Below are 24816 nucleotides of genomic sequence, written 5' to 3'. Positions count from 1 at the left end.
ACTAGGGCTGCTAGTTATGGCCAATTTACTATTGGCCATCTTCTGTACTTACCCATGTGTACTATACCATAGCCCATGGCCTTGAACTGTGTACCTGCCCACTCTTCCTCCAGACTCTGGTCCTTTGACTTCCAATGCAAAATTTACTGATGGTCAGTGATGGTTTGGAGAGCCATGTCAATTATTAGTGGTGCAGGAAAAAATCGATTCGAGCTTGAATCGCGATTCAAACATTGAACGATTCAGAATCGATTCTCATTTTCCAAAAAATTCTTTTTTTTTGGGTGAAGCTACTGTCGTGCGGAGCTTTTTAACTGTCCTGCGGAGCTCAGCTCCTGTCCAGCGGAACTCTTTAACTCTTTTCTCCGCAGTACAGTTAAAAAGCTCCACGCGAAAATAGGTGAGCTCCACGGTACAGTAAAAAAGCTCTGCACGACAGTAGGTGCAGTTAAGAAGCTTTGCACGACAGTAGGTGTGGTCTGTGGTACAGTTAAAAAGCACCGTGCGACAGTAGGTGAGCTCTGCGGTACAGTTAAAGAGTTCCGCGGTACAGTTAAGAAGCTCCGCGCGACAGTAGGTGAGCTCCGCGGTACAGTTAAGAAGCTCTGCACGACAATAGGTGAGCTCCGCGCGACAGTAGGTGAGCTCCAAGGTACAGTTGAAGAGCTCTGCGGTACACTTAAGAAGCTCCGCGCGACAATAGGTGAGCTCCGCGCGACAGTAGGTGAGTTCTGCGGTACAGTTAAGAAGCTCCGCTTGACAGTAGGTGAGCTCCGCGATACAGTTAAAGAGCTCCGCGATACAGTTAAAGAGCTCCGCGATACAGTTAAAGAGCTCCGCGGTACAGCTAAGAAGCTCGGCACGAAAGAAGGTGAGCTCTGTGCGACAGTAGGAGTGCTCCACGGTACAGTTAAAGAGCATTGCGCGACAGTAGGTGAGCTCCACAGTACAGTTAAAGAGCTCCGCGCGACAGCAGATAAGGTCCGCGGTACAGTATGTTGCAAAAAGATTTAATACAGTAAGGAACCTAAGTTTATTGTTTTAAATAAATGTTCTATTTGTTTAAATTGTCCTTTCACACCATCTTCTCACACAATTTAAACAAAATTTAAAGGCCATTTGAATTGAAAAATCGTTCCAGAATCGAAAATCGTTTCTGAATCGAACCGTGACCCCAAAAATCAGAATCGAATCGAATCGCCAGACACTGAGAGATTCACACTCCTATCAATTATCTACCAGAAGATTTTACAGCACTTTCAAAAATACCAATTGGACCTATGTAATATTAAAATTTTCTGAGACGCTAATATTTGGGTTTTCATTGGCTGTAAGCCATAATTAACAACCATAAAATAAATAAACGCTAACATCTATATATGAGTTTCAAATTTTGAACTGAATTACTGAAATAAAATAACTTTTCAATGATATTCTATTTTTTTGAGATGCACCTTGTAGATGTAGCGTCAAAGACAGAAGCTCTGAATCTGTGTCTGCACAGTTTGTGTTGGTCGTCCTGTAGAATGGACCAACAATAATAAAGTACAGTCTATTATTATAGAGTGGAACTGAAGAACCTCTTTATAACCTGTATATATGACTGTATATAAGATATATAAACTTCTTTGTGGCAGTGAAAACACAAGCAACACACATATCAGCGCTGATATCAGCAGCAGCACTGTGAGGTAGATGGTAACCTTCACGCTGGGCTCCTCAGCTAGGCCCAATCTGGACTCTAATGGCAGCCAGGACTGAAAGGTCAGCATGAGAGTGAGTGGGAGGATACTGGAGCTTATTACAGTCAAACTACAACTACTGAAGGAGTTCTTTAGGCGTGGGCAGGCTGACAGACCCTGTAATGCGATGGCTCTTTAGAGTGGCAAACGTGTTGGTGTGGCCTCCAAAATCACTGCAATTTCCGTTTGACCGATTCTATTTCAGGGTGGCGGTTTTACAATGCTTCTCCTCTTCTCCTCCTCTCCGTGTGCTGGGGTCTTTGTGTGGAATGTAGTGTGTTTAAACCCTATGTGCTGTGATGTGATATTCTTAAGGAAATAATGAGATGATTCCCTGCAAAATTTTATAAAACAAGAGATGAGTTGGGTATATGTGTTAGGATCACTGTAATCCACATAAAATAATAGAAAAAAAAATCTCTAGTGTTGAAGTGACAAATGTCTTTCTGTAATAATTGTGTACCAGTATGTGTTATTTCGCATTCTGTACCCCATCACAACGCATTTGGATTTAAAATGAATGAATCAAAATCTTAAGTAATTTTTTTTGTAGCTTCGGTTCAAGAGATTTAGCAAAAAAAAATCGCTATGAGTTTCACATTTTAAACTGCATTACTGAAATAAATAAACTTTTTATTGATATTCAATTTACCCTGGGTCAGCCCCACGCCAGGACGCGCAGCCCCTGTCTGTCCCAGCTGGCTTGCGTTGGACTGATTAGACAGCTAGCTGGGATTGGCATAAAAACCCTGCCTCAGCCTTCACTCGAGAGAGACGCTGATGGTGAGGAGAAGGCAGAACGGACCCAAAACTGTGCAGTTACACAAAAAGAGCCACACTGAGCTGTTGTTATGTTCTTTTAAGTTTGTTTTGGTGTGGTGGAGGGCATTTTTAAATAAATCCCCCGCCCCTTATCTCCAGGGGCGGCGTCACAATATAGAATACAATTCTATAGCCAATCAGGAACTGTTTTTACACTTTAAGTGCAAACCTGTTGCTAGTTGTGACTCTTAACAGATTATCTCATTTACCTGTGACTAATAACATTTACCTGTTTTTTATGTTCTTTGTGAAGTATTGCCAACGCCTTGTTGCATACTGAGATTTTAATCAGGGTTAAATCTATGGCATAAAGGATACATTCTATTCCTCACAATTAGAAGAACTCATTTATTTAGCCTTTGATTAATTTCTCAGTACAATGTTGCTTTAAGGTCCAAGTGAAATGTTATTATTATATGTTTGAATTAAATCTAAGGTGCAAAATATGTCCACTTATTCAGCTTGCAGTAGGGTAGCTTCACCCACTCATGCTGAAGTTATATGGAGTGTTTCGTTCCAGACTACTTTTTGAATGAGGCACAGTATAGACTAGTCAGTCACAAAAAATCTTACTTACAATTTTCTTTTTTAACTTTGTGACATTTACTTAAATCTGTCAGTTGTTCATGTTGTATGAAAGTTTTTTTTTATGATTATTGGACTAATAAGCATAAGCATGCTTTAGCCTAGATACTACATGAATGAGATGTTGCAGCTAACCCTGTAGATCCTGCTCTATAATCATTGACCGCCAAAACTAGCATCCCATCTGGTCTCATAAATGCTCGATTGGTCATAAATCGGGTGACATAACAGGCCAAGGAAATGTTTCACACTGGTGGAGACCTTCCTAGGAGACCTGGGTGCTGTGTGGACGAGCATTGTCCTGCTGGAAAATCAGTCATCAAACTGTAAACATTTACATAATACAGTCTGATTAATTAAAAGAGCTAAACAAGTGTATATAACTGTGTGTGTGTGTGTGTGCACAACCGTAGCATCATTACATGTGTTCATGTTTGTGTGCTTTTCTATTCATCATGTTGTGCTCTCCCTCAGGACTGAGTGACTTCCCAGGTAGACACATGTCCATTAACCCCAGTGCATTGTGTGAGTAATGGAGGTCAGATGAAGCTCACTATGCCCACGTGCAGCGGCCTGCACACATCCTGCTGCTGGGATACTTAAAGCTGAAGCAATTTAGTTTGTTTATATTCATATTCATTCCAATAATATCCAGATTTCCCATTCCAGTAGAATGTAATGTTGCAGAGTGCTGTGCACTGTGTAGGTCAGGCCGTTCTGTTATAAGAGATGACAGAACTGCGTATGATGGCGGTCCACTTCATGTGTTTATGGATGAAAAATACATTACAGAACAGATTACAGGAGTTAGTCTTGTTTTTCCTCATTTTTTGTTGTACTATGTCACAATATGTTTTGAAACAATGGCTGTTCTACACAATATTTCTTTAGTCATATGTTATGTATTGTTAGTATACAGGTAGTATACAGAATATTAACATAGTAACCTGTTTCATACTAAGGGGCCAATTTAAGGGTAAATTGCGCATTGCACAGCTTGATTATGGTTGTGTCTATTTTTTTTTGTATCGTGAGGGCACATAAAATACGCCTTGTACAGCTTGAAACAGCATAAATTGCATAAGTAAAAGATTTCATCTAATTATAGGACAAGTTCTTGTAAAATGACTTATTACTCTGTTTTATAAGGAGTGTATGACACTTATTTAAGAATTAAAATCTGTTAAAAGTAAAAGATCTCGTAATTATCGGACAGTTTCTTGTAAAAAAAAAATACTCTGTTTTATAAGAAGTATATGACACTTTTTTAAGAATTAAAATATGTAAAAAGTGAAAGATTTCATGTAATTAGAGGACAGTTACTTGTAAAATGATTTATTACTCTGTTTTATAAGGAGTGTATGATACATTTTTAAGAATTTAAATATGTTAAAAGTAAAAGATCTCATGTAATTATAGGACAGTTTTTTGTAAAATTAATAATTATTCTGTTTTATAAGGAGTGTATGAAACTTTTTTAAGAATTAAAATCTCTTGAAAGGGAAAGATTTCATTTAATTATAGGACAGTTTTTTGTAAAACTAATAATTATTCTGTTTTATAAGGAGTGTATGACACTTTTATAAGAATTAAAATCTGTTGAAAGGGAAAGATTTCATATAATTATAGGACAAGTTCTTGTAAAATGATAGTAATAGTTGTTAATCATATTAAATACACTAACTGTTTTTTATGGTTTATATCTGTTTTAAATGTAACAGTATTTTTCAGTTTTTTACAGACATTTTCTGGTTAACCTGCTACCGGAAAATTACTATTTTTTTTACACTTTTTTTAACAGTGTATCTGTGCACTTTCAAACTTCTAAGCGCCTTGTTTTTAATATCAGGGCCCTCAGAATTCAACCAATGAAGTGTGGAGCTACTTTGAGCTTGTTAATGGTGTAAAACAGTATTCTTTTTTTGCATGGGCAACTTTATGCCCCTATCACTAGCACTGTAAGCCTGTTGTGAGCATCGGCTAAAAGCACTGTATTTCGGAAAGCTGGGAACAAATGGAGGTGGATCGTTTGACAAAAGTTTGTACTCACTATCATGTTTCATTACAACCTACGTTTATTTCACACCAGAGTTCTCCTTTAATACATAAAAGACTTTGAAAGCAAATGTTTATGGATCATTACAGATACTTTACTTTAAAAAGTACCAAGTAATCCTGTACAGAAATAGAAAAAGATGCATCAAGATTCATTAATAATCATCAATAATCATAATATTAAATTGCAGACCTCTGAATCATAATTGAATCAAATCATAAAGTGCCTAATTGCATACTTCATACTCAAATACTAAATATCAGTATTTATAATATAATTATTATACCACAGTTAGTTCCGACCCCTCAATGTGATTGGCTGAGAGGCGTTCTGTGAGTGCCGTTGTCGGCAGGTAATGCACTGTAACCGAAGCTCTCCGTGTATTACTCCGCCACATACAGGTAGCCTAGCAACGAGACAGCGCTTACAAGCCAAACAGCACAGCTACAAACAGAGCAGCAATGGAACTATTTTAACTCGCATAACAAATCGTATTTTCTCTTCCTCTTTAACTCAAAATCTTTCCAAATAAACAGCGATAATGAAATTGTGGTATAACCGATATAATACAATCAAGATTTGTGCTATATCGTGTAATACTGGTGCTGTGCTGCGGTCGTAAGCTCTCGTGTTTTATTAAATGTATATAATGTATACAGAAAGTATTAGCATATACATTGTATATATGTAGCGTTTATTTGCAAAAAACATTAGGTGCTTTATTTATTTATAAACTCTTTGTATGTACGTGACTAAAGAATGGTGCACAAGAGTCTTGGCAAACGTTTGAATGTGTAAGTGTATGTGTGTGTGTGTGTGTGTGTGTGCATGTGTGTGGTTTTGGTGAGGTGTTAATCCCTGTCTATGATATCTCAAACAGGGGGGGCTAAGCTCAAACACACATGCTAATACAGCCACTGGGGTGGAAGAATCATGTGTGTATGCGTGTAGTGAGGGGTGGGGTTTGGGGGGAGAACAGAGGCCAGACACTCATCAGGGATTTTTCCTATACACACACACACACTACTTCCTCTTTTGTTGTGCTGACATATTGTCACATACAGTCCCCACACACTTTTTTTTTAATTGCAAATAGTAAACACAAAAAAAGTATCTTTAACTGAACATCCTTTAAAAATGAATGGGGAATAAGGGTAATAAGGACATGGTAATGACTTATTCATACATTACATACTGCACCAAGGGCAACATACTGTAGTAACAGCTCATTTAAATGAACTTTTATTAAAAGTCCACTGAAAAGGTAAGCCCATAGCTCCAGATAACCTTTCACATTATATATATATTTGCATGTCTTAGCACATTAAAAGTCTGTAGATACTGATCGTTTAAATTGTATTTACAACCATATCCAGATAAATGCAGGAAAGGATGAACATGAACAAATAAAATGTTGAGCAGATAACACATATAGTGGGATTATATTGTCTGCTATAGGCCTGTCACAATAATTACTTTATCGAGTTATCCTACAATAAATGGACACTACCTCAATAATATTGATAATCGTGATAACGTTTTATGTGTTTATTTGTTTGTTTACATATATAACAGAGAAAAGCGTTTTAGCCAGTCATGCAATACCAGACCATTGATTTAATAACTGAAAAAAAGAAATACATTTTCCAAACTATGATTATTTAACATTTTCTTGTATTTAAAAGGGTATAATTGCTTTATGCTATACTTTTATCATTTAGTCAGTGACGTGTAAATGGTCTTAAAATGACAATATCGTTTATCTCAATAATTTCTGGGGCGATATATCGTCCACAAAAACTGCTTTCGTGGCAGGCCTAGTCTGCTATTGAACAATTTTTAGTAAACCTGAGAAACACTGTGTTTATTTTATTGTGCGTATTCCATGCTGTCAGCATGGACACTGTGGTTTAATTTTCTTTGCTTTTCATTTTACAGTGAAAAAAAAAGCAGCAACAGGGTTCAAATTAGCACTGGGCTGTATACCAATTCATCCTGTATATCAGAGGGGAAATTAAAAACGTCATACCACTAGAGGTGCTGCAGAGTGCCATGTATGACAGTACTGCCAAAGAAGCAGATACAGCTTGCTAGCTAATGCTAGCCAGTTAGCATAACAAGCTAAAAACACTGTACACTGAGTAATGGTAGCTCTGATCTGTTGAATCAAATGCTGTCCTGCCTGAAGAATAACTGTTCCTCACTGTATGAGTGTTTTTATCTGGGTAATAGGGGTGGGCGATATGGCTCTAAAATAATATCACGATATTTCAGGGTATTTTTGCGATAACGATATACTTGCCGATATAGGAAAACAGAAAAATAATGAATTAACTTCAGGAATATAGTATAAGAGTATAACAGCATAATCATAATGTGGCAAAATAAATAAAATAGCATAAAATAATATAATGCAGCAAAAAATATTGCAGAATATTTAGTGCATGCATATAAACTGCAAACTAAAACAATTATACAATAAATACACTTAAAGCTTCACAGTAAATAATGGACTACTTTTAAGACAGAACAGCCCTATTATCATGATATGGATTTTTAATATCATGATATTTCTGTGTCACAATATATTGTATACGATATAATATTGCCCACCCCTACAAATAGAAAAACATTAGCAAACAGCAATTATTCACTCAGTAAAGAGAGGAATGGAACTGCACAATCAATCCACAGCTCAGAAAAACCTTCCTCTCATCCCCAGATGAGCCCAGAATCAGTCCTGGGTACAGAACCATTTATTCAGCACAAAACTCTACAAAACTCCATAAAACACTGGATACGAGGCACAAAAAAGCATCAGGAGCAGTAACTATAGCCTTTATATATATATATATATATATATATATATATATATATATATATATATATATATATATATATATATATATATATACTCTAGCTTAAAATATAATTTTATTTTAGCTGTTAATCTGAGAAAGAAGGGAATTGTGGCTGATTTTAATATTGTAATGCCTTGGCGTCAAGAATAACATATTGTAAATTAATATCAAACGTGTAATTTTGCGCTTTTGAGAAATATCTCTTCTCTACATTTTGAGTATCAATTATAGTGTAAAAATACAGTGAAGTACAATGAAACTGTTAGAATCTTGAAAAATACTGGGATATACATTTTTGATCATACCCCCCAGCACTAGTTCAAATGAAATCAAATTATATGATTATATGATATATGGAACTGAACATTTCCACACACTGGCTGAGGGAATCCTGCAGAAATCGGGTACCAAGCTTTGTTCTTTTTAATAGCTCACAATATATCTACTATTACAACTACTTAAGAAAATCTTGTTATTTTTTACTGAATTTATATTTACTTTCACATTTTCAAGGTGATTCAGAGCTTCTTTTACAAGCAAAGGCTATTATTGCTGAGATAAATGCTTGTGTATAACGAGCTTATGTGTCTGAAAAGAACTGCATATATACAGTAATACAGCTATTGATTTCCATGCTCATAATGCATTTACTGCTGCAAATCATTCAGCAACTGTTATACAAATCAATATGTAAGTTGTGTAGTTTTGAGCATGAGGAATTGAGTTGAGTGGGCCTATGTACAGGGCCCTGTGGCTCTAGTAGGGTCAATATCAATATAATGTGTCTTTTGAGTCCGCAGCATAGAAGTTTAAATGTATTCTAAATTAAAATATTGGGTACCACTTTAAAATAAGACTACCCTTATAAATGGTTTATAAACTAGATAATTAATTATTATTGAAACCATTGATAAGCAGTTATCTATCTATCTATCTATCTATCTATCTATCTATCTATCTATCTATCTATCTATCTATCTATCTATCTATCTAAGTATTTGCAGCCTAATTAATAACAATAATCTCTTTTACAAACAATTCATAAACCCTTTATAAAGGTAGTCTTATTTTAAAGTGGTACCAAATATTGTTATAAATATAGAGAAATGTCTTTACTATAACATCTTCATGTCTATATTTTATGCAGGTTTATTCAATGTGGAGATGAGTTTCTTGCCATGGCTGCTCTCTGAACAGGGCTGGAAACTCTGAGAAATTTCCATTCTTTCTCTTTCTCTGCTTCCTGTCCACTTTCGCGCCTTCTAAATTTTTTGTCCACCACATGATTGTTTATTAGTGAGGAAAGAAATAATACAAGTAATATCTCAAATAATTATTAATTGACACTAGTTAAGACATTATTAAACATTAGTTAAAAAAGTCATGCTTTAAAATGTAAATAATAATGAATTGAGACTTTGCTTAAAATATTTAATAATTAGTTGAGGCATTCTGTCATTAGTGCTGTTATAATTAATGTACCCTTTTTTGTGAAGAGTTACCAATATAGCCATTAAAAAAGTTTTTTGTTTTTTAATACATTTTTGGTTAGTAGAACGTTATCTGATCATTACAGTTAAGGTTCTTAGAACATTTATTCAGTCACATTTTCTGGATGTTCTGGATTTGTTTTTTTATATACCGTTTTTAAACCTTTTGGTAATGCCACTGTAACATCACTTGTTTTAATGCCCTATCGGGATTAATTTCTCAGAGGTCTGGGAAAAATATTTCACGCTCCTACTCAGTGATAAAACTCTTGCATCTGGACTGCAATTGAAAAAACAGAACGACCAGTGAGTTTTTTGGCTTTCTCAGTCACAAGACATCGCGTTCAGTAGCTCCTCCATTTCCACTCGCTGTTGTGTTTACGCGGATCTCTGTTCAATTGCGCACCCAAAGTTTAATTATGTTGCATGGCAGTGGACAAATAGCTATTTTATTAAACGTGAGGTGGTGAAACTTTTTTTTACCCCTATAAAAGTAAAAAAAAAAAAAAAAACCTTAGGACCCCCTGAGAAACTAACTAATCATGTCCTGATAGGGCTAATGTCTTATTTTTAGTTTTGGGAATATTACTTCAACTTCATTTACACCATACTTGTGCTGAGCACAAATGGAATTTGGCCTCTAACCCATCCATGCATTCAGAAAATGCACGCAGTGATTTTGTGAGAACATAAGACATTGCTGTGGCACACGGGCAGCAGTTAGAGATAAGGGCCATCATCAAGGGCCCAACAGTGGCGGCCCATCTAACCCGTGTATGGAAACCACAACCATGTAGACGATGGCCCAGTGCTCTAACCGCTGAACCACCACCAGGACCAGAACAGTATTTACACACAAACACATAAACATAAGCAATAGTCAGTATGGCACAAGCGCTGCACACGCTCAACTCAATAAAATCTCCTTTAGCAGAACTTGACATATGGCACATACAATTTCCCCCTCAATTTCAGCTCCAACTCCCACTGATGTTTCCGTGGGCCTGAAGATAGCCCCTCGCCCCCTCCTTCTCCTCCTCCTCCTTCTTCCCTCTTAACCCCCCCCTTCTCCCCACTCTCTCTCTTTTTCTCTCTCTCTCTCTCTCTCTGAAAGTCATCTGCTCTCTGAGCAGTAAGCACCATTGCGGCCTATGAACCTAAATGAGAGCATACAAATGATTTGTGGCAGCAGTGTCCCGCGAAAGGCAGCAGCAGCAGGCAGCGGAAACAGGGTAGGGGAGGAAGAGGAGGGGAAGAGACGAGAAGAGAAGAGGAGAGGAGAGGAGAGAAGGAAGAGGGGGAGAACAGGAGGGGCAAGATAATGTCACTTTCACCTTGTTTTCCTTCGCCAAGCCCATAATGATCATTTTTCCCCATTTTCACAGCAAATTCGTTTCAGCCGCAGCAATAGAGAAAACGAGGGAAAGAAAAAAAAAAAATAAAAAAGAGAGGGATGCGATGGTGGCGAAGGGGAAGAAAAAGGTGGGGAGAGCTGAGAGGGCTGGGTCGGATGGGAAGGGGGTGATGAGAAGGGGGGGGGGGGTTGAATTTGCACGGTGACCTTTTTCTGATCCAATCTCACTGATGAATCCTAATGAAGGATTTAATAAAATCACAGTTTACAATCTGTCCCTGCATCAAAGCGTGGAAACACATTCATACCAGACCATATCTTTCCCTCCGTCGCCAATATCACACAAACCATCACCCATCCCGCAAAAAAAAGAGAACAAATATCGTAAATAAACCTGTGTAATAGTGTGTGTGTCTGTGTGTGTGTACGTGTGTGTGCGTATGTATGAGACGGAGATAGGGGGGGAGGAGGTAGAGGGGCCAGACTAAATAGAGAATGCCTGGCCCATTTGTTCCAGATGCAGCCTAATATTGCCACTCGTCACATGCATTTAGATCTTAATGAGAGGCCTGTCAACACACAAACACACAACCCTCAGCTTGTTTTTGTGCAGTGTGAGGATGCAGGGTCATACACTGAGCCTTCTGCTTATCTACAGTACCTGTAAAGCTGGCTTGGAAAGCTGCACAGGTTTTCTAATAAGCTTTGGCGTAAAATACATGAACGAATAAAATAATACATGAAATATTTTCTTATTTATATGCTCAAAGAAATGGTAGCAAAATATAGTCGCATGCAAAAAAGTGACATTTTGTGATATTGTATTCATAAAGTTTGCCAGGAGGAATGAATGATTCAAAATTAAGACTGATAAGGGTATTAACTTCATATATACTAGTGCATCTCAAAAATGTGAAACTCATAATATATAGATGTATGACACATAGTGATCTATTTTTGATGATTATGGCTTACAGCTAATTAAAAAAAAAACAAAAATCAGTGTCTCAGAAAATTTAAATATTATATAAGTTTAATATAAATACTTTTGGCAGTGTGGGCAGTGTGCCAAGTCCTGCTGGAAAATGAAATTCGCATTTTGATAAAAGTTGTCAGCCAAGGGTAGCATTAAATACTGCACTGACTTTGAATGTGATGGTTTTGAGATCTGTCATCTGCTGGTGTTGGTCCACTGTGTTATAACAAGTCCAAAGTCAGCGCAGTGTTTTTCTGGAGAATCTTCCCTCTGCTGACAACTTTTATGGAGATGCAGATTTCATTTTCCAGCAGGACCTTGGTCTTATATAATAATCCAATTTTCTGATACACTCATTTTTGGGTTTTCATTGGCTATAAGCCATAATCACAGAGTTTCACATTTTGAACTGAATTACTGAAATAAAGTAACTTTTCAATTATATTCTAATTTTTTGAGACGTACCTGTACTTAACTAACTGCACTGTGCCAAGTGTAGTGTAGGGGCGCCAATAGCATCTTACAAATTTACACTGTTCTGGCAATGAGGCTTCAAGGCACGTTTGAGACAGCAGCAGTATGTGGATAAGCATTGTCACTATACCTCAACTCCAGCTCCCCAACTCCTAAAATGAACCCAATCATTTTAGAAATCAGTTTTACTGATCCACAGCTCAAAACTGTCTGGCTTACTTCTTCTTTAGCTCACGCCAGGCATTAGCTATATTCTATTATTCCCATAAAACAAAAATATCTTAACACCTCTAAATGACTTTAACCAGATAAAAAGGAAAACTGAGGAACATCCCAGGAGCTCCCCTTTAATTTCCTAAGCCCTCCCAAACACAATATTGTCATTTTCACAAAAACTTTTTTTTTTTCTTTTTGACACAATTTGAATCTTGCCGTTTTAATAATGAATGGATTACTAAAATGCTTCACAATTACTCACAATAAAATCTATTTTCACATTGTGTTACATTAAATTGAATCAGTCCTTTAATTTTCTTTTTCCTATAAAGTTATTTTTTTTAAGATGTCTTTTGTGTTTTATCATATTAAAGACTAACCCTAAACCCAACAATTTCTTTAACTTTTGGAACCCCCAAAAAATTACATTTCCCCTTCAAAAGTATTGGAACAGTGAGGCAAATCCCTTTAGATCTACTGTAGACTGAAAACATTTGGGTTTTATATATTAAAAGAAGAAAATGAGACAAAAGATCAACATTTCAGCTTTTATTTCCAGGTATTTACACCTGGATATGATACACAGTCAGAAGATAACCCCTTCTGTCTGAATCCACCCATTTTTCTTATGAGCAAAAGTGTTGGAACATGTGACTGTCAGGTGTGTTTTATTGCCCAGGTGTGTCCTGAAACATTGGTTATTTTGATTATTCAAACAATAAAAAGCACTAACTGTCTTTGTTCAGGTTCAGATTTAGGTTTTATCTGAACATTAATAGTTAGAGGAGTAACCAACATGAAAACCAGAGCTCTTCAATGATGTACAATGAACTCATAAGTCTACTGAAACATTTTGTCTATCAGTTTAAAGAAAGGTGAAATCAAACTGATCATGCTCCAATAATGACCCAAAACCCACCGCAGCCTGGAAAAGCATCACAGAAGAAGGATGCAGAAGGTTAGTGATGTCATTGGGTCACCGTCTTGATGCATTTATTGCAAGAAAAGGAATTGTTTATCTGTTCCATTGCTTTTAAAAATAATACAATGTTGAGCTATTGTCTCATATTAATCTTTTAATATCAATTCCAAATGTTTTCATTCTACAGCAGAAAAAGTGTAATTGGGTTCACTGTTCCAATACTTTTGGAGCACTGTATAAATTGTCTGCCTGTCAATTCTGAGATGCACGGCTTAAACACCTACACTTTCAAAAATAATGATGCTACTTTTACAATGGACTGTTTTTGGAACACAGTTATGTTACACTTTGAAATCTGAATTTATCAATTTAGGCTTCTTTAGAGACATTTCTTTTACAAACACTGTTATATCAAGCAAGAACAAAATGAGAATCATCTATGACTTTGCTCAGAGTCCTTTGTAGCAGCTTTATTTGTAAATATTGTTTCACAGAGAAACACACTGACAGCCTATTGAAAACATTACACGGTTAAACTGAAAGAAAACAGATGGTGGAATATGGCAGCATCAGTTACTCTGATACAGTTTCTGACGCTGATGATGAAGTTGGCAATATTCTACAATGCTGACATCTTGTGGCAAAAAGCATTTTGACACCAGCAAGCTAAAAGCCATCCTCAGTGGCTGCACACAAGGGCCTGAGAAATATATACATACATTTCTCATTTTATGGTTGATTTTAATTTGAAGTACACAATTCAATAGAAACAAAAAAATAGAATTTGTCAATGTAGTTTAATCTGGTCCAAATGTGTTATATTTGTCCAGTAATTGTACAGAGAGCTCTGGCCTTTCTAGAAGGAGGCTGAGGTCCACAAAACTCATTAGTAGTGCTGAGTGATTCTATGTTGTTTTTAATACTGGGGCAATTACGAGAGCTGACTGTATATACAGAGCCTTTCGAACAAATCACAGTTTATCAACTGTTTCTCACTCAGTTATCTATGTTATTATTTTAAGTTCCTATTAATCTAAATACATACAGGTTTTCTATGTAAAAAAAGAAAATAAATAGTCTCCAATTATTTCTTTGTTGTTTTTTTATCCAATTTATGTGGCCAATTGTCCCACGCATTCAGCTTCAAATCAGCTGTATATCCCCCATCACAAGTAACACCCTTAACACAAGGAGGGTGAAAACTAGCACATGCCTCCTTCAACACATGTGAAGCAAATCACCACCTCTTTCTGAACATTGCAGAGTAGCAAGCGCACTTGGAGGAAAGCGCAGCAACTCAGTTCTGATATATCAGCTCGCAGGCGCCTCGTGCTGATCGACATCACCCTTTGGAGTGAAGTGGGGAGAGAGAGCCATCTACACACCCAGAGAGAGCAAGGCCAATTGTGCTCTCTCGGGGCTCCAGCAGCTGATGGCAAGCTGCATGACCGGGATTCGAACCAGCAATCTCCCAATCATAGTGGCAGCTCCACCCAGAGCCCCAATTTTTTCTTTCTAATAGAAGGAATACTTACAATATAACCCTCACCACTAAATAGCAGGGTTAACACTAGATTTTTTTACTGAAAATATACTCTTCCTGACCTCATATGACCTCAATATATTATTACCTAAAAAATAAGAAGCAAAAGCAGTGCCCTTCCTCAAAATTAACAGAGGAAGATGAAGATTTTGCTACGTTAAATAGTAATAAACAACCTGATCAAACATATGCAAGACAAATAGTAAAAAGGAACATATGATTTATTCATTACTAGACTAAGAGAGAGAGAGAGAGCCTGTAAGCAAGCGTCCATGCTTTAAATATTACCAACAGCATTTATTGCAAACTGTACAACATGCGATATTGTGACTAGCATATGGTGTGTTTATATAATATGCATATGCTGAGGCGTGATGATTGCGTACAAAGCCATTTTTTCCCTTACGTTTATGTATATGGTGCATATACAGCATTTGTGTGTGTGTGTTTGTGTGTGTGTGTGTGAGAAGAAGAAAGAGTTTATCAGGAAATGAAACGACAGCTGCACCACAAATCAAAGCCCATTTACTGCTGACAGACTCATTACATCTTGCTCATCTCATAAAGCGTAGCACACGGGTGCGCGCAAACACGGAAACACAAAAACACACACACACACACACACACACTGTTGTTCTGTCTTTATCTATTCCTACATAGAAACACAGCAAGTCAGTTTTGGTAAAAATAAATAAATACATATTTTAAGGACAATAAGGCATATTTAAAAAAAAAAAGTGCCTAAGTAAACCAATCTGTAATAAAAAAAAAATCAAAGTTAAATGAGCACTGGATGTACACAGTGCTCTACAGAAATCTACACAGATTTCTTTCCTGAAATCTCTTTGTTTGGGTGAGTAAAACCCTTCCGTTTATTTACAGTAAGCCTAGATTTCCAAAATTTTTAACAGCATGGTTAGCAGCGTTTAGCGTTAGTAAATGCTGACCAACAGCACTACACCAAGGAACCCTGAGAGTTCCAGTAAGCCAGGGCGCTATACCCTAGCGGTTTGTCCAACATAGCTTGTTTTAACACAGTAAACACAGTCTACAGTCCAATATACTCACCTCTGCACAGGCGAAAGCGCTAGCTTTGCAGGTAGCAGCTAATGCTAATACTGCTCCAGCCTAGGTGCTGGAAAAACTTAAGTGAAACTCCTTTATAACGCTGGACTTCTGTGGAGTGGATTAAGTGCTCTTTACAACCGTACCGTTAGAATTCATGTACAATGTGCACTGTTGATTTCTTTATTTTTTTGAAAATTGAAGGATTTTAATAGTGTGAAAAATACGGTATGCTGCTGTTGGTATAAAGCTTAATGGTGTGTAACAGAAAATTCCATCCAACACTTTGAATTTAGTTGTAGATCCAATGTGCTACAGAACATTAAAAAAATAATAATCCACTAATAGTACATTGATCGTGAAGTGCTAAATGTGGCCGAGAACACCACACATGTATACTGTAAGTGATGTGCTAATAACTTGTGAGTGAGGTTAACTTATGAGTGTGTTTATGGCAAGAGTTGGAACGAGACCTGATAGTGAGTGTCTCATAAATGGAACATTTCATTTTTGAAGTTGTGCGGGTCTTGTGGCCATTTAACATTCCTTAATCCACAGTATGAAGTGTGTACCAGGAACACATTGTAAAAAGGTATTACCACTCACAGTGGACAGCTCAGTGAGTGGTAACGGTCATGGCTATAATTGTCCATGTAAACAGACAAGCATCCCAAACAGAAATCACATCCCTATTCAGTACAGTGTGTGTGTGTGTGTGTGTGTGTGTGTGTGCCCAGAAACAAAGTAAAATGTATTTTGTTAATGCATTTAACAAACAGAGAGAGTCCAGAAGGACTACAAGACAGAGATGCTGAGATGGCTAATTATTTCTAGAGCAGGAAAGTACTAATCTTCAGCTACGATTAGATATCTTTATCTAGATAATTTGATCACAAACAGTAGTTGGGATGGGCATTTTTTGAGTGCTCACAATTATACTCAGTGGTTATCAAGGTAGCATGTATTTGAGATTTAATCTAGATAAAATGATCCAGACTACATCTGTTTACTACGTCAGCAGCAACCATGGTGACAGAAATGTACAAAATCAACCAGAAATCTTGACCTTATATATTGACTCAATTTAACAGCAAATGTGATTATATATTGTCTGCAAAAGTTTGTGAACTAACGATCTTGTGTCTGTTCATGTAGATTCAGTGCCTTCAACCTGGCAACCTGTGTAACTGTGACACATTTTTACACACTTCCTGGCATTTAGTACATTGTTCCTATGAATTAATGAATAAAGTAGAATAGATAAATGAATTATTATAAATGTTTTCAGGCACCACATCATATCAGCAGAGCCTGCAAACACCAATGAGCTTCAATGCATACAACAAATCTTCTTTCTTCTTCAGCTTCTCCAAACACAAACATATTTTCAAACAGTGATACTCCCAAAGAAAGCCATTCCCTGACTAGATGGATGTGTAAAAGTGTGAAAGTGCATTTTGGGCAGTTGCATTTTCTAATCACTATTTCTTTAAGGAAGTTCAAAAGTGCAATTCAAAAGAACTATATGAAACTAGCTGTTTATTCTGAATTTAGGTTCATGTTAGCCCCTCACTAAAGTACTCTTCCACTGAAAAATCCACAGTTGGATCTTCACACAGGTATGCAGGCCTGTGTTCATGTTAGTTCGGACATAAAGACGTAAATAGCCGGCCAGCAGAAGCCATTTGGTTGCGTAACAAAAGTGCAGAGATGCCATACAATCAAAACTCAACATCTCTTATGTTTTCCTGGAATATAAAAATAGCAGCCTTTTCCCGACAGTACACTTTTCTCCATGACTCAGAATAACCTCTCTCAAATGAAACAAGAATCAGATTAGAAATGGCCCAGCAGAAAAACTGAAGTAATGCCAGTGTTCACTCTGCAACCTTGAAGCATAAAAAAGGTAAGAACTGAGAGGGAGGATACATTTGTACATGAATTGGGAAACTGTTACAATGATGGTCACAACAGTAATCATATATATATATATATATATATATATATATATATATATATATATATTCAGTCCCAGATCCAGTGCACAGAAAATTGCACAAGCAATCAAGCGAGCGTAGAGAGAAAAAGAAAGCATGAGAAAACGCAAATGTCTCAATATCAGCACCACAGCAAAGCATAATTCATGAAGTACTTTGTGAAAAGCAGTGGAGCTTCGGTGAGACTCGTGGTTCGTTTAATCCCCTACACCGCTGCTAAGAGTGGACCCAAAGTGAACGTTCACCCACCTAGGGTCAAAGGACCCTATTTTAGCGAACAACAGGCAAGTCGTTAACCGTGCACAGGGGCGTAGCAGCAAATTCTGGGCCCTGTACACCCTCTATGTTAATGGGCCCCTATCCATGCCAGTAAACAAAGGAAAGTGAGCGAAAATAAAATCAGGATTTTCATGGGCCCCTCTCCCTACTCGGGCCCTGGGTAGTCAGGTCCACTTTTCCCCCCACTACCACGCCCATGACCGTGCATCTTGATTTATCGTGTGACACTGTGTCTTTGCTATCGTAACGACGGGAAAAGTATGCCTTCCACAGCTCAAAACCTGCAAAAGGCATGTACTAATTCTGTTAATTAATCATAGGTGTGTTTTCAGTGTCACATAAAATAAACCAATCAGCTTGTCACTTGCCATTCCAGAGCCAGATGTGCTCTGACTTTGGCAGATTGATATTTCATCAGTGCAATTTTCTTTTGTATTATGTTTGTTGTTAATGTAAAAGTTGGGTTTGTGGTTCAAATCAGTCAGTGGCGCACCTGTGTTTTCCGCTGTCAAGGTGGCAATACGCCAGGAATGTACCTGACCACACCTCACTTCCAGACCACCACGCCCATAAGTGTAGATATAGCCTATTCATACGCATTGTTGCTATTTAAATGACGTAATGTTGTTTTTTGTTGTTATTTAAATTACAAAATATCCACAGACAGCTAAAAATAATGGCAAAAAAGTGAAAATTATTAACGTACATTCACACAGTAAAACAAATCTCTATTTTTATCTTAGCATAATTTCTTAACTTCTTTCAAGTATGCTTGTTTAAAAAAGTAAAAAAAAAAATGTGTATATAAATGTGACTCTCTGTGTCTCAACAAAACTCAAAATTATCAAATTTAACGGTTGCATTGCAATACTTCACACTAACAACTACACTATTATTACATAATGCTCCTGCCTAGATGGGTCTAGATGGGTCTAGATGGGTATCCTTATCAGTCTAGATGGGTATCCTTATCAGCGACTTTGTCACAAGTGCAGTGCAGTAACATTAATAATCTATTTAATGTGTTACATTTTGTAAAACAAATGTGATTGACTTGAATGGATTTATAAATCAACACAAACATTATAAGTGGATCTCAAAATAGTACCATCAACAATGATGTACAAGTAAAAACAAAAATAATATAAAATGTCAATCAAGCTTGAACTGCACAATAAACCCAGAAACAACACAATGTTGTACAATCTCTCCACAGTGATATTGTCATTAAGAAGAAAAACTTACCATGTCTGATGAAGTTCCACAGTAGTCTCATAAGAGAAAGTCCTTGAACATCAGCCTGAAAATACAAAGCAGTTTTTAGTGTGGATTTACTTCTAGTATCAACCACACATAAGCTTCTAAACTTTCTCCAAACTTTTAGTGAAACTGAGGGACTGAGCGTTACTGCAGTAACGTCAAAAGTATAAAAAAGGATATGCTGCTGGCATGAAGCACTGAGGAAGAAGGAAAAAAAATCACAATGCTTTCCTTTCAGATGGATGGAGGATGGCAAAAATAAGGGGGTCAAACAGATTAAAAAATATGCCTGGAGGGCTTAAAGGCTACAGAAAGGCATGTTTCCTCCATTAACTTATACTCTGCACCCAGCAAAGAAGATTCAGAGGCATTGGTGCTTCTAACAGAACATAATGTCACTGTCCAATAAAAACAATATATAGTGGTGTAAAAAGTACTTGCCCCCAAAAGATTCAAACACAAAAGTCAAACATTAAGATGATGTGGCATGATCTCAAACAGGATGTTTATGATTGGAAACCCTCCAATGTGGCTGAATGAAACAATTCTTAAAAGAAGAATCCCTCCACAGAGATGTGACAGTTGTTGCCGCCAAGTTATTAGTTTTACTGGGCAAACACTTTTTCACATGGGGTAAATTTGTTTTGATTGTTTATATTTTTCCTTTAATATATAAAATTGTCATTTAAAAAAGAGCTTTTTAGATGAACTCAGGTTATCTTTGTATGATATTAAGGTTTGTTTGATAGTCAGAAAAAAAAATATCACTACAAAAAAAAAAGCAAAAACAAAGTCTGCACTTCAAAATATGACCAAACAAGCCCTCATTAACTTGCAGACAAGTTTTGAAAGTGGTTTGATGATTCATTCATCCGTTAAAAAGTGAGGTAAAAGTGAAAGCTCTACAGTGCCGTCAGTTGGAGCAGTTAAGTGCCTGAAGCACAGTTGGCACACAGCGAGGCTTGGTTCAGCACTGGAGCACATGTCTTGTGACTTTAACTGCCTGTGTCTCCAAACCACTAAAAATTTGAGAAGGAAACTACAGCATCATGAAAGAAAGTTGAAGGCAGCAGGGAAATCACAAGACTCTGAGCAGGTGTTAAGTTTGACAAAACAACTTAGAAGTTTATATTAAAAAGTTTGAAAGAAGTTCTAAAGTTTGCTTTTATTTTCCATGTTGCACTGAAAAAAAAAAGAATATATAAGTTAGTTTTGTTTAAAATATTACTTTGTTAAAAATGACAATAATAACAACTTAGGTAATGTCTATAAACTTTATGTTGGAGCTTTTTTGATATTTTAAAAACAGTCTTAATGTTTTTTAGGGCAATTACTAAGCCCTAAAACGTCTAAAAAAAAAGGTTTACTGTAGAAATACGTTACTCATTTATGAGCAACTAAGTCTTCACTACTGAAGCCAACAGAGTATGAAGCTTTGCACTTCATGTTTGCATTTTATATTCCACCTTAAAAAGGAGCTCACATTACACTGAGCGTGTAGTAGATGTTTTAGAAGGGATAAAGCTAAAAAATAATATAACCTACATTTCTGTTTCCACCTTAAACTACAACTGGATTCTTATTTGAAATTTTCTGTTCCACCTTAAAAGCTGAAGACGTTAGTTTCAAAGTCTCTTAAAAATCTTAATTTAAGGGGGAATGCTAGTTACTTAAATTAGCAGCATTTAAGGGGGAATGCTAGTTAACTAAATTAGCAGCATTTAAGGGGGAATGCTAGTCAACTAAATTAACAGCACTTAAGGGGGGATGCTAGTTAACTAAAGTAGCAGAATTTAAGGACGAATGCTAGTTAAGTAAATTAACAGCATTTAAGGGGGAATGCTAGTTACTTAAAATGAGCAGAATTTAAGGGGGGATGCTAGTCAACTAAATTAACAGCATTTAAGGGGGCATGCTAGTTACTTAAATTAGCAGCATTTAAGGGGGATGCTAGTCAACTAAATTAGCAGCATTTAAGGGGGAATGCTAGTTAACTAAATTAGCAGAATTTAAGGGGGGATGCTAGTTAACTAAATTAACAGCATTTAAGGGGGAATGCTAGTTAACTAAATTAGCAGCATTTAAAGGGGGATGCTAGTCAACTAAATTAACAGCATTTAAGGAGGAATGCTAGTCAACTAAATTAACAGAATTTAAGGCGGAATGCTAGTTAACTAAATAAGGAGAATTTAAGGTGGAATGCAAGTTAACTAAATTAGAAGCATTCAAGGGGAAATGCTAGTTACTTAAATTAGCAGCATTTAAGAGGGATGCTAGTCAACTAAAGGGGGAATGCTATTTAACTAAAGTAGCAGCATTTAAGGGGGAATGCTAGTTAACTAAATTAGCAGCATTTATGGGTGAATGCTAGTTAACTAAATTAGCCGCATTTAAGGGGGAATGCTAGTTAACTAAATTAGCAGCATTTAAGGGGGGATGCTAGTCAACTAAATTAACAGCATTTAAGGAGGAATGCTAGTCAACTAAATTAACAGACTTTAAGGGGGGATGCTAGTTAACTAAATTAGGAGCATTTAAGGGGAGATGCTAGTCAACTAAATTAGGAGCATTTAAGGGGGAATGCTAGTTACTTAAATTAGCAGCATTTAAGAGGGATGCTAGTCAACTAAATTAACATAATTTAAGTGGGAATGCTAGTTACTTAAATTAGCAGCATTTAAGGGGGGATGCTAGTCAACTACATTAACAGCATTTAAGGGGGAATGCTAGTTACTTAAATTAGCAGCATTTAAGGGGGAATGCTAGTCAACTAAATTAACAGCACTTAAGGGGGGATGCTAGTTAGCTAAAGTAACAGTTAGCAGAATTTATGGGCGAATGCTAGTTAAGTAAATTAGCACCATTTAAGGGGGATGCTAGTCAACTAAATTAACAGCATTTAAGGGGAAATGCTAGTTACTTAAATTAGCAGCATTTAAGGGGGGATGCTAGTTAACTAAATTAGCAGCATTTAAGGGGGAATGCTAGTTAACTAAAGTAGCAGCATTTAAGGGGGGATGCTAGTCAACTAAATTAACAGCATTTAAGGGGGAATGCTAGTTAACTAAATTAGGAGAATTTAAGGTGGAATGCTAGTTAACTAAATTAGGAGAATTTAAGGTGGAATGCTAGTTACCTAAATTAGGAGCATTTAAGGGGGGATGCTAGTCAACTAAATTTACAGCATTTAAGGGGAAATGCTAGTTACTTAAATTAGCAGCATTTAAGGGGGATGCTAGTCAACTAAATTAACAGCATTTAAGGGGGAATGCTAGTTGCTTAAATTAGCAGCATTTAAGGGGGGATGCTAGTCAACTAAATTAACAGCATTTAAGGGGGAATGCTAGTTGCTTAAATTAGCAGCATTTAAGGGGGGATGCTAGTCAACTAAATTAACAGCACTTAAGGGGGAATGCTAGTTAACTAAATTAAGAGTTAGCAGAATTTAAGGGTGAATGCTAGTTAAGTAAATTAGCAGCATATAAGGGGGAATGCTAGTCAACTAAATTAACAGCACTTAAGGGGAGATGCTAATTAACTAAATTAGTAGAATTTAAGGGGGTATGCTAGTTAACTAAAGTTGCAGCATTTAAGGGGGAATGCTAGTTAAATAAAATAACAGCATTTAAGGGGGAATGCTAGTTAACTAAATTAACAGCACTTAAGGGTAAATGCTAGTTAACTAAAGTAGCAGCATTAAAGGGGGGATGCTAGTTAACTAACGTAGCAGCATTTAAGGGGGATTGCTAGTTAAGTAAATTAGCAGCATTTAAGGAGGAATGCTAGTCAACTAAATTAACAGCACTTAAGGGGGGATGCTAGTTAACTAAATTAGTAGAATTTAAGGAGGAATGCTAGTTAACTAAATTAGCAGCATGTAAGGGTGAATGCTAGTTAACTAAAGTAGCAGCATTTAAGGGGGAATGCTAGTCAACTAAATTAACAGAACTTAAGGGGGGATGCTAGTTAACTAAATTAGTAGAATTTAAGGGGGGGATGTTAGTCAACTAAATTAACAGCACTTAAGGGGGGATGCTAGTTAACTAAATTAACAGCACTTAAGGGGGATGCTAGTTAACTAAATTAGTAGAATTTATGGAGGAATGCTAGTTAACTAAATTAGCAGCATGTAAGGGTGAATGCTAGTTAACTAAAGTAGCAGCATTTAAGGGGGGATGCTAGTTAAGTAAATTAGCAGCATTTAAGGGGGAATGCTAGTCAACTAAATTAACAGCACTTAAGCGGGGGATGCTAGTTAACTAAATTAGTAGAATTTAAGGGGGAATGCTAGTTAACTAAATTAGCAGCATTTAAGGGGGAATGCTCGTTAACTAAAGTAGCATCATTTAAGGGGGAATGCTAGTTAACTAAAGTAGCAGCATTTAAGTGGGAATGCTAGTCAACTAAATTAACAGCACTTAAGGGGGGATGCTAGTTAACTAAATTAGTAGAATTTAAGGGGGAATGTTCGTTAACGAAATTAGCAACATTTAAGGGGGAATGCTAGTTAACTAAATTAACAGCACTTAAGGGGGAATGCTAGTTAACTAAATTAGCAGCATTTAAGCATTTATTGGAATGGTAGGTTAAATAAATAAAGGCAATAAAGTGTGTTTAAGAAAGCTAGATAGTTGCTACTTACACACAGTGCCGTGTCTTGTGCAGGTGCTGCCTTAATAAAATGCATTGTCTCGTTTTGTCAATGTTGTTTATGTTACTGTCAGCGCACAGAGCGTTCGAGGGGCTGTAGGTGGAGAAACCGGCGGTGTCCCAAATAGCGTGCCTCTCTAAAACCTCGCGCCCTTGTTGACTTTAGCAGAGTGTAGACTTTGTAGGAGAGCAGCAGGGAGCAGGGTGCGATTTGGAACGGGTCTGTAAACGCTGCTGTGTGAAGTACACTAAACGTGACCTAGCTGAACTGCTTGAATTGTTGCAGGAGTGACATAAAGTTATCCAAAAGCAGTGTGTAAGACTGGTGGAGGAGAACATGCCAAGATACATGAAAACTGTGATTAAAGCTATTCCACCAAATATTGATTTCTGAACTTTAAAAAATTTATGAATACAAACTTGTTTTTTTTTTTTTGCATTATTTCTGAAAGCTCTACACACACGAGTCATATTTAGGAAGAGAATTATTAAATATATATATATATATATATATTTGATAGTGT

At 36.7% G+C, this 24816-nt stretch overlaps 1 long non-coding RNA gene across 1 annotated transcript in view; it reads right to left on the bottom strand.

Moving 5' to 3' along the window:
• Nucleotides 1–24406, bottom strand: part of LOC111194111 (uncharacterized) — a 113877-nt gene extending 89471 nt beyond the window's left edge. The window contains exons 1-2 of the long non-coding RNA XR_002650915.2: nt 24285–24406; nt 19628–19682 (exon numbers count right to left, since the gene is read on the bottom strand). This is a non-coding gene — a long non-coding RNA (uncharacterized LOC111194111). The remainder of the gene's footprint in view (nt 1–19627; nt 19683–24284) is intronic.
• Nucleotides 24407–24816: the final 410 nt, after the last annotated feature.

The sequence above is a fragment of the Astyanax mexicanus genome, chromosome 13 (assembly GCF_023375975.1).
Source record: "Astyanax mexicanus isolate ESR-SI-001 chromosome 13, AstMex3_surface, whole genome shotgun sequence".
NCBI lineage: Eukaryota > Metazoa > Chordata > Actinopteri > Characiformes > Acestrorhamphidae > Astyanax > Astyanax mexicanus.
Note: the sequence above shows the minus strand (reverse complement) of the source record. Positions and strands in the feature narration are given on the sequence as shown.